The 14,015-nt window shown below is 36.0% G+C and overlaps 1 protein-coding gene across 4 annotated transcripts in view; it reads right to left on the reverse strand.

Moving 5' to 3' along the window:
- The window catches only part of LOC101896766 (sodium/hydrogen exchanger 9B2), a 195,312-nt gene that overhangs the window by 108,601 nt on the left and 72,696 nt on the right, over window positions 1–14,015 (reverse strand). The window contains exons 1-2 of one of the 4 annotated variants that reach the window (XM_011294819.3): window positions 1,346–1,508; window positions 1,175–1,248 (exon numbers count right to left, since the gene is read on the reverse strand). The exons of 1 other annotated variant lie outside the window; for it this stretch is intronic. The gene's annotated coding sequence lies outside the window, so the exon portion shown is untranslated. Of the gene's footprint in view, window positions 1–1,108; window positions 1,249–1,345; window positions 1,509–14,015 lie in introns of those variants that run through there. 2 more of the 4 variants (XM_020037249.2, XM_011294820.3) reach the window with 2 other exon arrangements.

The following is a 14,015-nucleotide window of genomic DNA, read 5'->3' on the forward strand; positions in this document are numbered from 1 at the left end:
GCGTTAAGATGGAATATATCGGTCCACTCTTTCTGTCACTTCACCACCCCCCCCCCCCCCTCCAAAAAAAGGACGAAATGTGGAATACTCATTAAGATAATAAAACGCAAAATTAACATCCGATTCCATTTAGACTAGGCATATCTGAAATTTTTATCAAACCACCACAAAGGGTAAAAGATTTCATTAACCAAAACGTTTATAAAATCCGAAATAAACATCAGGTTATCTTTATATTTCACACATTTGTTCGGGTACCTCCCTCACAAAGCCTCAACATTTTGAATATCCTTAACGATCATAAAAAGCGAAACTAACATCCGATTCCTTTCAGATTTGGCACATATCAATATCTCTCCATCAACATAATATCTTTTATAAAGATGGTAGATATCGGATAATTTATTTTGCTACCTGGTTCAAGGGTTAAAGATTTTAAAAAACAAAACGCTCAAATAAAGCGAGATAGGCTTTCAACACTCTTCAATTTTTACATATCCAAACATTTTTGTAGATGATATATAATCTGTTGTGCAGATGATATATATCTGTAAACCCCTTCTGGAATCTCACTCACAAGGGTCACAACTTCCGTTATTATTTTAAAGTCAGTACAAATTCCAACCCAGCAAAGGAATGCAACTCGATTTGGTCTAATTTTTGTGATCTCATTATATTTTGACCAGGTGAACTGAATAGAGAGTTAATTTTAAAATATTGTCTATATAGGCACATATCTTGTGGGATGTGCCAAACAATTGCTGTCAGAACATAGTATTGTTCGCAATAATTCAGATTTACACATCTGAGCCAAAACTATTCTAATGATAGTTTTTTTGTTTCATCAAAAGCAGATTCCGCGACAATAATATGCCTCAGGAAAATTTGGTTCAAATCTCGTATCAGATTTAGCACCATCTACTCTTGAAAATGGTAAGGCATGAATAGGATCCTCCATAATTTAAATTTTTTATTACTTTTATAAGTTTGTGAAATTATGAAGTTTTATAATAATTACACAATATATTTAAATTTGATATTCACTTTTTACATCTTGCTCCCGCATGACACATGCAGTCACATGAAGTTATGATGAAATTATATTTACCAAAATATGTCTCGCTTATTGATTAGTTTAAAATGATTAACACGTGCAGCACATAATAATATTTACTTTTTCAAAACAAAAACAGTTCACTCTTTCGCCAGCATCAATTTGTCGGCTTGTCACCACACGCCAATTTTGTTCTATTTCGATATTAAATATTGGACCGACGAAAGAAAAAAGGAAATGAAAACAAACATCACAATAATTTATATCTATTGACAATTCTTAGTTTCTTACGTTTGAAATGATTGAGAATTGCGATAAAAATGTTTTCAACCGACGTTCAATGTCTTATCGCTAAAAGGGAACTGATGATCTTCGCCTTAGTTTGCCACAGGCACAGCTGATTCTTATCTCGACAAGATTTTGCTCAGTTTATAATTTGCCCGATAAAGATGTTATTTGGTTTGTAGGGGGGTGCCTCTAAATACACAAGAAATTAATTTAAATGAGAGCGAGGAGATGACAGATAAAGAGTATTTCACTGTAAATTGTGCTAATGAGAATGGAAAACTGAAATGTTTGTTTTCGAATGACATTGGCGAAAATCAAAATAATAAACAGAGATGTTGTTGTCGTAGGTTGATATAATATAGTATGGAAATATATATATGTTTATTTAAGAGAATAGGGAAAGAGCGGAAAGAGATAATTGCATATAAGAGATTTTAAGGTGGTGGATATTGAGTGGGGTAAATACATGGAAAATAGTAAAGATTTATTTATTTATTACGTATTATTTGAGGAAAATTAGAACTACTCATGGAAGAGGATTTACAAGTAGCAGACACATGTTCCGGCAATTTGAGAGGCAATCTGTAAACGGGCATCAATGCTTCCATTTATAAAGTTCGAGTTAATATTCCCTCTAAGGCTTTTTTTATATGCTCCACCATACTATAGAGGGTATATAAATTTTGTCATTCCGTTTTTAACTCCTCGAAATACTCATGTCCGACCCAACAAAGTATATATATTCATGATCAGCGTAAAATTTTAAGGCGATTTAGCCATGTCCGCTATCTGTCTGTCTATTGTAATTTCGCTATCTTTCGAACGGATTGAGATAGAAGGCTAACATTTTGCAAACATGTTTATTTTGCAAGTAGGCAGGTTAAGTTCGTAAATAGGCCATGTAGGAATATAACGCTACCTCCCGATATTCGGTATTTTGATGATTTTAGCGAATTTATTCAACGGAATTGTTTTAAATTTGGCATTTAAAGTTCGAATCGGATACTACAACCTGAGACAGAAAATTGTCTATGCAGGTCCACGTCTTCGTATAGCTCCCTTATAACGATACCTCCCGATATTCGGCATTTTGATGATTTTAGCGAAATTATTCACCGGAATTGTTTAAAATTTGGAACTTGAAGTTCGAAATGAATGCTACAGCCTGAGACAGAAAATTATACAGGTCTACGTCTTGGTATAGTATATCGGTACCTCAATATATTCGGTATTTTGATGATTCTAGCGACATTATTCACCGAAATTGTTTCAAATTTGATGTTTGAAGTTCGTAATGAATACTACAGCCTAAGGCAGAAAATTGTCTATGCAGGTCCACGTCTTCGTGTAGCCCCCCTATAGCGGTTCCTCCCAAAATTCGGTAGTTTGATGATTTTAGCGACATTATTTACCGTAGTAGTTTCAAATTAAGTATTTAGAGTTCGTAATGGAAACTACAGTCTGTGACAGAAAATTGTCTATGTAGGTCCAGGTCTTCGTAGAGGCCCCATATATCAGTACCTCCCTTTATTCGGTATTTTGACGATTTTAGGTACAATACTCACCGAAATTGTTTGAGATGTCGGATTTGAAGTTGGTAATGGAAGCTACAGCCTGTGACAGAAAATTGTCTATGTAGGTCCAGGTCTTCGTATAGCTCCGACATAACGGTACCTAATTATGCACGGTGTTTTGATGATCTTAGCTACATTATTCACCGTTTATTTCAAGTTTCGAATTTGAGTATGATAATGGCTTGTGACAAACAATGCCTATGTACGTATAGACCCTAATATAACGGCTATATTCGGTATTTTTAAGATGTTAGCAGAATTTTTGGCGAATGTTATATTTTTTAAAATTTTCCACATTCTTTCTATATGGCGGAGGATATTCAAAGTTCCGGCCCGGCCGAACTTCTTACTTGTTTAATCGTCTTTTCAGAAATATAGCTAATGAAATTAATGTTGTCGCACATTTTAAAGGGGTTATTTAAGTACTTTAAGGCGATCGAATTTTCAACAAATGACATAAGTATTTTACATTCAGGACAATCATAAATAATCTCGCGGAATTTTTCCGTGACATTTTTTTTTAAAAAAGCAACAATTTTTCAAAATTATTACCGTCGGGATGGAAAACATAAAAAGATTCTTTTATAAACTTGATATACAAGATGAGATGAAAAAGCTGCAACCATTTTCAGATTGCTGTCTTTTCAAAGCCACTCGTCCGACAGCTGTAAAATTACTCCAGCGACAGTTCATTATGATGTTTGCAAGCGTACAAAAGCATTTGGAGAGAATTTTCCAGAAAAAAGGTTTGTCGTGATGGAATTCAAGCGTGATAGTGTGATTTCTTTTTATTTGGCTGGAAAGCCACCAGTGGCTATCGTTAGAGTACTCCAGCATTTAAATGTGAATAAATTTTTTGTGTCTCGTAGCTACCGTGATACTGGTAGCGTAGCCCAACATCAAGGGATTGCACGGAAGAAAACAGCAACATCAGTATAAATTAATCGAAAAGTAAAGAAGCAACTAGAGCGAAACCCGCGTCGCAGTGGCACTAAAAAATGGCTCGTGAACTGAATATATCGCAATATTCCATTCGGCAAATATTGAAAAATGAGTTCGTGGTAAAGCCTTTAAAATTCCAAAAAGTGCAAGAACTTACACCGCAACAGAAAGAAAATAGACTCAAAAGAGCTAAAGAGTTGATTCGCTTGGCCGAAAGTGGCGAACTGCCGAATTTGGTTTTCTCCGATGAGAAAACATTCGTTGTCCAGCAGTTTGTAAACAAACCACATGATCGTGTTTACTTGCCAAAGAGGTCAGCTGAAAATGGTGACATCGGTTGGCCAACAGAACATAAGCGCCGGCCATGGTGATGGTGTGGACCGAGATAATAGCCGATGGTCGCTCTACGCTCGTATTAGTCGACCGTGGCATCAGAAAAAATGCCGAATATTGTTGCGAAAATATTTTGGAGGGTGTATTACAGTTTTGGGCACGCAAACATTTTGGCGCAGAACTTGGGCTTTCCAACACACCTCAGCACTATCGCACTCAGCACGCTCCACCCAAAAATAGTTACAAAATGAGGTTCCTCGCTTCATTTCCAGCTCACAATGGCCACCAAAATCTCCGGGTAGCAATCAGTTGGACTATTGTGTTTGGAGTATTTTGGAAAGCAAGGTTGGCACTAAAAAATGCGAAAGTGTTGATCACCTCAAGCAAGCGCTTCCCCGGGAATGGGCCAAAATAGCGCAGAGCAACATTCGGGCAGCGTGTGACGGTTTCATTGGCCGTTTGAAGACCATTGATGCCAAAGGTGACCAATTCGAACAAATCTAAACTTATTCTAAAATTTGATGCTATTTCCGACATTTGTTTTTGCTTTCATTTAATAAAATTAAAAAAAAAAAAAAAACAAGTAAAAAAGCTGTAAGTTCGGCCGGGCCGAACTTTGAATACCTCCACCATTTGGTAGAAATTTGGCAATTTTCAAAAAAATTAAATCCGTTTAAAATTCAGTAAAAATCTTAAAAATACCGATTGTAGCCGTATATTACGGTCTATACGACGACGTGGACCTGCATAGGCAATTTTTGTCACAAGCTATTACAATATTCAAATGCGAAACTTGAAAAAATCTGTTTGTAATGTAGCTAAAATCATCAAAATACCGATTATAGGGTGGTACCATGGGGGTTATAAAACGTGGACCTGCACAGACAATTTTCTGGCATAGGCTGTAGTATTCCTTACGAAATTCAAGTACCAAATTGGAAATAGTTCCGGTAAATAACATCGCTAAAATCATCAAAATACCGAATATCGGAGGGGGTATCGTTATATGGGGGCTACACGAAGACATGGATCTGCACAAATAATTTTCTGTCATAGGCTGCGGTATTCATTACGAACTTCAAATACCGAATTGGAAATAGTTTCGGCAAATAATGTCGCTTAAATCATCAAAATACCCCATATCGGGAGGTACCGTTATATGGGGGCTATACGAAGACGTGGACCTGCACAGACAATTTTTTGTCATAGGCTGTAGTATTCATTACGAACTTCAAATACAATATGTGATATAATTCCGGTAAATAATGTCGCTAAAATCATCAAAATACCGAATATCGGGGGGTTCCGTTATATGGGGGCTATACGAAGACGTGGACCTACATGGCCCATTTTCTGTTTTATACTGTAGCATCTATTAAGAACTTCAAATGCCAAATTTGAAACAATTCCGGTAAATAATGTCTCTAAATAATGTATCATCAAAATACCGCATATCGGGAGGTACCGTTATATGGGGGCTATACATGGTCCATTTTCAATGCCAAAAGTCCTGCAGACATAATACACATTTGAGTAAAATTATCAACCTACTTCATTTCGTTGGGAAGCTAGAGTGATTTCCAAAAACGGACAGACGGACGGACATTGCTAAATCGACATAGAATTTTATGCTGATCAAGGATATATACACACTTTGTGGGGTCTGAAATGTATATTTCGAGGTGTTACAAACGGTATGACAAACATAATATACCCTCCATACTATGGTGGAGGGTATTATTAAAAATTATGGCGTTTGACTTTGTTGCAGTTGTTTTTTATCTCACCGTGTATATCAGAGTTAGTTTAGATGAAAAGTGGATAAAATTGGTCAACTCCTTCGGTATGTCCTCCATGAATGGTCAACATTTTGAATAATCATAACACAAGTCAAAAGTAATTGTATAAAATATTTTTTATCGCTGAAATGCACATCATAATTTCGGCCCAGCCGGCTTTTTAATTGTTTGTTTAACCCATTAACGCCGACGGGTACGAAAACGCACCACCCCCTGCACGAGCAAGGGGTAGATTTAGGTGGCTGAATTTTTGTTCACAGAATAAGAGTGACATTATGGCATCCTCCACTAAGTTCCAACATTTTTCTCCCACTAACAAGGAAGCCGGCGTAAATGGGTTAACTATCCCGATCACTTACAGCTAGTTATACAAATGTTATCAGTTTAATTTTATCTCTTATTAAATATTTACTAATAAAAACTAACCTAAATCACAAAATATTTGCACACATGTGCAAACAAATCTAATTAAAAAAAAAATCCGCAACTTCAATTTTCACCCAACCGAATTTAATTATTTTTCTTAAACAGCAATAGATAAAAACTCTTAATATCTTTAAATATTTACTAGTTTTGATGCGGCATAAAAGAAACTGTAAGACAAATATTCCACAGCCCCCCAAAGACAATAGAAATGCAAACACCACCGATTTGTTCTGCAAACAATTAATGGCCACCAAAAAAATGCGGTAATTAATGTCATAAATAAACTATGGGTAAATATCTTTTTTTTAGTGTCTTATCAATTTGTATTCTGATAAAGATAATCTGAAAAATACACATGTGAAGAGGAAGTGTTATGGATATAGACTAATGAAGATAAGTGTGCCGCAAGAAGAACCCCAACATAGGCGATAATGACGGTGTCACTGAACATGTGTAAAGTTGTTCAGTAAACATATGGGGGCCAGCTGGAGCCACTTGGCTGAATTATAGTGTTCAAACAAATTGTTGTTTGGGAACAACGTGATTGTGGGATGATAATTAAAAACGAAACGAAAAACAACCGTTTGCTCCAGCGTTGCCACCTGATGAGTTTTGTTACTCTTTGGGTAAATGAACGATATATTTTCAAAGCTGTTACATACCAAATGGCGTAGGGTATCTAAATTTCGGGTCTTCCGCACTTAAAAGGTATTACTTATTTATTTTTCATATTATTACTTTGCATTCGGTCTTATATATAAAATGTCTGTTTAGAGAAATAATCCAAGGATCTTTATTAATTTGCAAAGCTCTATACTATATGTGGCGAAATAACAGGGTGAGATGAAAAATCTGCAACTAACTTCAGATTGCTGTCATTTCGAAGACACTCGTCCGACAGCTGTTAAAATGATTCCAGTGAAAGCTTATTATATTGCTTACAAGCGTACAAAAGCATTTTGGTGAGAATTTTCCAGAATAAAAGTTATTCGTAATGGAATTCAAGCGTGATAGTGACCACAAGTGGCCATCGTTAGAACACTCCAGCATTTAAATGTGAATAAATCTTTTGTGTCTCGTACCATCGCTCGTTACCGTTATACTGGTAGCGCAGTCCGATGTCAAGGAAGTGGACGGAAGATAACAGCAAAATCAGCAGAAATGGTTTGAAAATTAAAAAAACGACTTGATCGAAACCCGCGTCGCAGTGGCCGAAAAATTGCTCGTGAGCTGAACATATCGCAATATTTCACTCAGCAAATATTGAAAAATAAGCTCGGGGTAAAGCCATTGAAATTCCAAAAAGTGCAAGAACTTACACCGCAACAGAATGAAAATGGACTCAAAAGAGCTAAAGAGTTGCTTCACTTGGCCGAAAGTGGTGTACTGCCGAATTTGGTTTGCTCCGATGAGAAAGCATTCGGATACCAATCCGTTGGACTATTGTGTCTGGAGTATTTTGGAAAGCAACTAAAAAATACCAAAGTGTCGATCACCTTAAACAAGCGCTTCGTCGGGAATGGGCCAAAATACCTCAGACCAACATTCGGGCAGTCTGTGACGGTTTCATTGGTCGTTTGAAGGCCGTAATTAGTGCGAAAGGTGACTAATTCGAACAAATCTAAACTTATTCTAAAAATTGATGCTTTTTCCGAAATTTTTTCTAAAAAAAAAATCTAAAAAAGAAAATTAAAAATTGAGGAGTTTGACTTTGTTGTAGTTTTTTTCTTATTTGTAGAAAATTGTGTCCCTTTTTGGGAACACAAGGGGTTCGCGGATGTATATCATCTTCACATCATATCTTGTGTTAGCAACAATGTTTGTATGTGGAAAATTTGAAGCATCCGGTTATTTCAGTTTTTATGATAGTTTTGGTTATACAAAATTTTGACCCTTTGTGAAGGAAATACAAGAAGATATTGTCCGATATCTGTCATCTTTATAACATATCTTGTGTTGATGGAAATATTGGCTTGCACCAAGTCTGAATGGAATCCGATGTTAATTTCGCGTTTTATGCGCTTCATGAATATTCAAATATTCAGTGGACCGAAATATTCCATCTTCACAGCATATGTTGTGTTAGTAGAAATAATGAGATGTGTGATATATGCAGAGAACCGGACGCTTTTTTCGGATTTAATGATTGTTTTGGATATTCAAAACGCCGTCCCTTTGTGGAGGAGGTACCAGAAGAAATGGTGCGATCTCAAACATCTTTATAACAGATCTTGCGTTGATGGGAATACTGAGATGTGCCAAGTCTGAATGGAATCGGATGTTAATTTCATGGATATTAAAAATTTTGACCCTTTATGGGGGAGGTACCAGAAGGAGTGGACCGATATATTCCATCTTCACACCAGATCTTGGGTTACATCACATTTCATAAGAGTTATATTTATTCAAAATTCTGACCCTAAGTTTGATAATAATGTTACGATGAAAGATTGGACTAAATCGGATACTCTTCTCGATAGTTATCGTGTGTATCAGCCAGCTAGACAGACGGACGGACATCGCTAGAACGACTATAAATGTCCTGGAACGGATATGGTCCAAAGTGACTTAGAGTCTAAAACCATTATTTCGATGAGAACGAGGGTGAGATAAAAAAAAAAAACTGCAAAAAAATCAAACGCCATAATTTTTTATATATTTTTTTTTTCAATTTTATCAAATGAAAGCAAAACATGTCGGAAATAGCATCAAATTTTAGAATAAATTTAGATTTGTTTGAAATGCTCACCTTTGGCACGAATTATGGCCTTCAAACGGCCAATGAAACCGTCACAGACTGCCCGAATGTTGCTTTGCGGTATTTTGCCCCATTCCCGGCGAAGCGCTTGCTTGAGGTGATCGAAACTTTGGTATTTTCTAGGGCCAACCTTGCTTTCCAAAATACTCCAAACACAATAGACCGGATAGTTTGGTGGGCATTGTGCGCTGGAAATGAAGCGAGGAACCTCATTTTGTTACCATTCTTGGGTGGCGCTGAATCCTGTTGGAATGTCCACGGTCTGCGGCCAAAATGTTTGCGTACCCAAGGCTTTAATACACCCTCCAGAATATTTTCGGAATAATATTCGGCATTTATTCTGATGCCATGGTCGATTAATACGAGCAGAAAGCGACCATCGGCGGCCCACACCATCACCATGGTCTGCGCTAACCGAAGGTGCACATTTTCAGCTGACCTCTTTGCTAGTAAACACGATCATTTTGTTCTTTTTTTTTTTTACAAACTACTGAACAACGAATGTTCTCTCATCGAAGAAAACCAAATTCGGCAGTTCACCACTTTCGGTCAAGCGAAGCAACTTTTTATCTCTTTTGAAACTATTTTCTTTCTGGTGCGGTGTAAGTTTTTTTTTTTTGAATTTCAATGGCTTTACCCCGAGTTCATTTTTCAATATTTGCCGAATGAAATATTTCAGCTCACAAACCCTTTTTTCGGCCATTGCGATGTGGGTTCCGATCAAGTCGCTTCCTTACTTTTCGAACCATTTCTGCTGATGTTCCTTTTTTTCCATTAACTTCCTTGATGTCGGGCTACACTACCAGTATCACGATATTCACATTTAAATACTCTAACGATAGCCACTTGAAGTTTTCCAGCCAAATATAAAGAAATCACACTATAACGCTTGAATTCCATCACGAATAACTTTTTTTTCTTACCAAAATTCTTTTGTAAGCTTGTAAAAAATATAATGAGCTTAGAAATGACAGCAGTCTGAAGTTGGTTGCAGTTTTTTCATCTCACCCCATATAGGTTACATTGTGATGTAAACTTTCAAAAAAACTGATACAGTAGAATTAAAAAAAAAAATAGAATATTTCGACTTGCTTTATAACCTGCTAATTTTCCTTTGAAATTATTTTATCTGTTGCCCAGTGTTATGGTATTGATACTACACCAACAAAACTATACCTTTTGAAATTCTGATATTTATGCTGATGAAAAAAAAAACTACGTATAATAAACAAATAACTGCATGCAATTTCTACAACTGAAAGCTCACCAGAAAATCATTCATATTATCATTGCCATCCTTGCAATTGTCATAGTCACATTCATACGCATAATATTCGAATAGAGCTGTCTCAACGACAAAAAAAAAAAAGAATTTGAAAAAATAAAGTCAACATTTATGACTGCAGTCAAAATGCCATGAAATATGTGCGACGAAAAAACAATCAAAATGAGAAGGAAGATATCACATTTACACATTTGCCAGGAGCAAGTTTACCTTACATGAATTGTCCTTCGTAGGAAAGTTCAGCATGGTATGAGTGGGTACCTCTATCTCAACCACCCCCTGTAGACACTTAAATTGCGTGTTGATGCTCTGGAGAAGACAAAACTTTATTTTACTTTGCACGAGTGCTGAGATGTTAGTAGTTAGTAGGTGGTATGCAACGATAAAAAGGATGCAGTTTCAGTTCCTTACATTTGTTGTTAAAGTTCAATGTTTTTTATGCCACACTCCCAACCCACTGTTTGGAAACTTTTCATTTTCTTGCAATCGAACAGGTAGCAAAGTCAAGTCAGTTTTGAAGTATACAAAATATACAAGCTTTGCCAATGGTAAAGTTTCGATTTTATGCAAAAAAGTGTCGTTGTGTAAGGAGGAATATAAAAGAAAAACGAATTTTTAAAATAGGATTGGCCCTAAGTCGACCTTAGGATACACTACCCATTTTTGTAGGTCCAAGTACAAAAATGGGTGAAATGTGGCTAAGACTCAAATTTGTTAAAAAAATTAGCTACTCAAAATAGGGTGAGGTTATTTTGGGGAAGCTTTACAGCTTTTCTATATAGGTCAAAGGTATCATATATCCCCCATATAAGGGTACCTCCCGATATTCTGTATTTTGATGATTTTAGCCACATTTTTAATGGAATTGTCTGAAATTCTACGCAAGGAGTTCTCTGTGGGTACTTAATCCCCTGCAAGAGAATTTTCTATATAGGTCTACGATATCGAATATACCCTATATAACTGTACCTCCCGATATTCGGTATTTTAATGATTTTAGTCATTTTCAAGTTTCTTCCAAATGGTAGAGGGTATAAAAAGTTCGGCCCGGGCGAACTTAGCTGATTTTTTACTTGTTCCAAAAAAGAGTAAACTTTTATCATTAAAAAAATAGTATAATTTAGTACTTTTCGAACCATTATAGAACCCATTTTCAAACCAGCCACAAGACACCAACAGAGACCTAAATATCAAATTTCGTGGTTCTAACTTCATAGTTTAGTACTTTTTGTATAGCTTAAGAATTCATTTGCAAAAACCACCTTCTTATTTCAAACACAGGTACTAACCTTTCAGCTCTATTCCTACACCCAATATCAAATTTAATACCATTTTGTATTTTTCGAACACATTCCCAAAACCAGATCTCATTACCAGATCCCAAAAGAGACCTGAATATCAAATTTCGTGATTCCAGCCCTATCCTTTCACCCTAGAGGAAATTAAGTACCATTTAGTAGTTTTCGAACCATTTTAGCACACATTTACACAACCACCTTCATATCCCAATTCCCTTAATATCAAATTTGAGGGTTCTAGATCTATCCGTTCACCTAAAAGCAAATTTAGTACTATTAAGTGCTTTTCGAACAATTATTGAATATACTTTGAAAGCCACATCCAAATCTCAATAAGAGATACCAAATATCACATTTGAGGATTCCAGCTCTATATCTTCAGCCAATAGCAAATTTAATACCTTTCAAACAATTATAGTACAAACTTCGATGACCACATCCATATCGAAATCAGAGATATCAAGAAAAACCTTAATATCAAATTTGAGAATTCCAGGCCTATCTCTGCACCCTATAGCAAATTTAGTACCATTTAGTAGTTTCCGAACCATTTTAGTACATATTTACTTCATATCGCAATTCCAGATACCAACAGTGACCTTAATATCAAATTTCATGATTCCAGCCCTGTGCCTTCACCCAATACCAAAGTTAGTACTTTTCGTACAATTATAGTAGACATTTCAAATGACACCTCCATATCTCAATCAGAGATACCAACAGAGACCTCAATATCAAATTTAAGGAGTTCATCCCTAACTCTTTATCCAATTCGAAATTTAGTACTATTTAGTACTTTTCGTACAATTATTTCCAATTTTTAATACATCACTTCCAGATACCAACAGTGACCTTAATAACAAATTTGATTTTTCCAGCCCAATCCCTTCACCCACTACCATATTTTAGTGCCACTTTGTATTTTTCGTACAAATATAGTACGCATTTCCAAACCACCGCCAAATCTCAAACACAGACATTAGCAGTAGTCTTAATATCAAGTTTCAATATTTTAACACTATTCCCTCATCCAATTCCAATTATAGTACCATTCAGTACTTTTCGTATAGTACACATTTCCAAATCACCTCCTCCATATTCCAGTCTACGTAGGAACTGCGACCTTTTTACCACATTTCAGATTTCATTATCTGTGCACCCAATACTATCTGTTCACCAAATGGCATATTTGGTACTATTAAGTACTTTTCGTACAATTATAGAACAAATTCCAAAAACTATCTCAATATCAAATTTTTAGGATTCCTTAACCCAATATAAAATTTAGTACCATTTAGTTCTTTTCGGCACAAATATAGGACGCATTTCCAAAACCGCCGCCGAATCCCAAACATATACAGCATCAGTAAACTATATATCTTATCTCAGAGTTTTATCTCTATCCCTTCACCCAATACCATACAGAGTACCATTTAGTACTTTTGTACAATTATAGTACACATTTCCGAAACCACCTCTATAAGCCCATGCTAAACATGAACAGCGACGCTAATGCGAAATTTCATATTACCAATTATAGTACCATTCAGTACTTTTCGTACAATTAAAGTACACATTCATCAGAAATCATCTCCATATGTCCAGTCTAACCGTGGACAGCGACACCAATAACAAATTTCAGATTTCAAGCCATTTAAAATTTAGTGTCACTTTAGACGTTTAGAGGAATTTTAGAAAATTTTGGAAACTTAAAGTTCGAATTTCCAAAAAAACCTGACCTTATCTCGCATCTATGTCACCTAAGGATGACTCTCAAAGACAATTTAAAAATTTTAGCTACAGTCCTTTCATCTGGGCGTTAATGAATCTGCGAATCAGTCAGTCAACTCTGTTAGGAATATATATTTTTCGTTCACCGACACCGAGTCTCGAACTCGCAATCTTCGGTCCTACCAAAAATTCATCCTACAAACATATAGGGCACCTGCAATATGGGTATGGGTAGAAGTACACTATTGTCTCTGGTTCAGTCAGTCAACTCTGTTAGGAATATATATTTTTCGTTCACCGACACCGAGTCTCGAACTCGCAATCTTCGGTCCTACCAAAAATTCATCCTACAAACAAATAGGGTACCTGCAATCATGGGTATGGGTAGAAATACACTCTTGTCTCTGGCTCCCGTTCCCCTCTTAAAATTTAAATTTATTTTTTCCCACTTCCAAATATACATACATACTCTTCCATGTGAGGATGCATGTGTGGTCATGTACTCCAATATATCTTATTCCTTACAA

Source organism: Musca domestica, unplaced genomic scaffold (assembly GCF_030504385.1).
Source record: "Musca domestica strain aabys unplaced genomic scaffold, Musca_domestica.polishedcontigs.V.1.1 1, whole genome shotgun sequence".
Classification (NCBI taxonomy): Eukaryota; Metazoa; Arthropoda; class Insecta; order Diptera; family Muscidae; genus Musca; species Musca domestica.